This window comes from Priapulus caudatus, unplaced genomic scaffold (assembly GCF_000485595.1).
Source record: "Priapulus caudatus unplaced genomic scaffold, Priapulus_caudatus-5.0.1 Scaffold80, whole genome shotgun sequence".
Lineage (NCBI taxonomy): Eukaryota > Metazoa > Priapulida > Priapulimorpha > Priapulimorphida > Priapulidae > Priapulus > Priapulus caudatus.
Window position 1 is genome coordinate 206,637 of NW_014577141.1, and position 2,656 is coordinate 209,292.

At 49.3% G+C, this 2,656-nt stretch overlaps 1 protein-coding gene across 1 annotated transcript in view; it reads right to left on the reverse strand.

Moving 5' to 3' along the window:
• LOC106821624 (putative oxidoreductase GLYR1 homolog) overlaps positions 1–2,656 on the reverse strand; it is a 151,482-nt gene that overhangs the window by 54,200 nt on the left and 94,626 nt on the right. The window lies entirely within an intron of this gene.

Consider the following 2,656-nt stretch of genomic DNA (forward strand, 5'->3'; position numbering starts at 1 on the left):
AATCCTAGCCACCTACCTACCAGCACACAATCTATATTCGCATGCAAACATACCCTACCGTACATACAGCACTCCACGAAACCACTCACGACTACCCACCTACCTACGCAGCAGCACATCTATATTCCATCCATCTAACGCTACCACATGAACAGCACTCACCACTCACGGGATTGGCTACCCACCTACTAACCAAGCACAATCTATATCTCCATCCATACTACTACCTACATAACCACTCACGTAGAACCACCCCAACTACTACGCTACCGAGCACACATCTATATCTCCATGCCATCTACGCACGCTACATAACCACTCACGATCCACTATGGTCACACTACCTAACCTGCACAGCATCTATATCTCGCATCCATCTACCTACTACATAACGCATCACTCAACCCACAGCGGGGGAGTGGCACGCTAACCTACCCTACTAGGCACACAATCTAATATCTCGCATCCTATCTACTACCTACATACCCACTGCACGGGCCACCTACCTACCTACCAGCATCACATTTATATCCTCCATCTATCTACCATACCTAGCAAACATCCTCACCCACCCAAATACCTGCACACATTTATATCTCCATCAACTACCTACCTACACAACCACCCACCCACCCACGCTACCTACCTACCAGCAAGCACATCTATATCTCCATCCATCTACCTACCTACATACAACTCACCCACTCACGCCACCTACCTACCTACCAGCACCACATCTATATCTCCCATCCATCTACCTACCTACATAACCACTCACACCCCACCACCTACCTACCTACCAGCACACATCTAATATCTCCATCCATCTACCTACCTACATAACCACTCACCCACCCACCTACCTACCTACCAGCACACATCTATATCTCCATCCATCTACCTACCTACATAACCACTCACCCACTCACCCACCTACCTACCTACCAGCACAGCATCTATATCTCCATCCATTTACCTACCTACATAACACTCACGCCACTTACCTAACCTACCAGCACACGTCTATATCTGCATCTATCTCACGTTGCAGGCGATCTCAGCGAAGGGCGGGCCGCTTCCTGAGGGGCGGTTGTCACGGGCAGCAAGACGCACGCCGAGCAGGACGCAGCTGATCTTCATCGCCGCCGGCGACGCACGCTGTTCGGCCGACTGCGAGTTCTGCTTCCGCGCGAATGGGCAAGGCGCTCCATCTACCTGGGTACGTGTCGCCGCGGCGACCGCCACGAGGTGGCGCCAGCCGTCCCTCGTCGTAGATCGGGGGCGTCCGTCTAACGATCGCATCTTGCAGAGTGATGTCGCTATTTGTTGTTGATAATTAGAATTTCTAGGCACTACAGTGACTCTTTAAGGTCAACACCACTAACTCACCATTATAAACTACACACCATATGATCAACCACAACTAACAAACCGTGATAAACCAATGCACTGTGTGATCACCACATTCACACACCATTTGATCACCACACTCGCACACCATGTGATCGTCACACTCACATACCGTGTGATCACCACACTCACGCACACAGTGATCGCACACTCACATACCGTGTGATCACCACACTCACGCGTACAGTGATCGTCACCTCACATACGTGTGTGATCACCACACTCACGCACACAGTGATCATCACACTCACATACCGTTGTGATCACCACACTCATGCACACAGTGGATCATCACACTCACATACTGTGTGATCACCACACTCACGCACACAGTGATCATCACTCACATACCGTGTGATCACACACTCACGCACACAGTGATCATCACCTCACATACCGTGTGATCACCACACTCACAGCACACAGTGATCGTCACTCACACACCGAGATAAGCTTCCTTCCTGTGTGATCAACACGCATTCACACCGTGTTAATCACCGCAACTCATCGTGATCACTTAATCAAAGCAGTGCGGATAAACCTAGCCGGCACGAGCGCTCCAGTTACCACTACATCCACGCAAACAGTGCTAATCCCGTGAACGGTTAGTCGTTGTGCGGATAAACCTAGCCGGCACGAGCGCTCCAGTTACCACTACATCCACGCAAACAGTGCTAATCCGGTGAACGGTTAGTCGTTGTGCGGATAAACCTAGCCGGCACGAGCGCTCGTTTCCAAGCACTGAACAAATTAGGATGACCAATATTTCAACTTGTCTAGACCACAAAGCATTATTCGCGCTTTATTCAAATGCAAATTTCCCCCTCTCTTCGGCTCAATGTAAGCCGTTCTCACTCTATGATTCATTTAGGAATACGTGGCAGAACTGTTCCTGGAATCTACTTTGGGTGATCTGTTAAACCCATTCCTAAAATCTGCTATGATGATCTACTGCAGCTGTACATCTTAGAGGGCTGCTAGGAATGCTAAGAAATGCCAATTTGTGAGATTCGATGACACACGAGACACAATTACTAAACTTTAATACCCGTGTTAAATTTTCCACAGCAGTAAAGCAGAGGTAAAGCACAGCAATAACCGCCCACAAATGTTCATAACCCTCAGCAACGCACAAGGGCGTGATCTGCACTACACAGAAGGTGTTCACATCTAGTACACTCCTACCAGTGAACAAAATTCACGGGGGCTCGGGGCGATTTAGCCCCCGAAATGCCAAAAAGAGCCC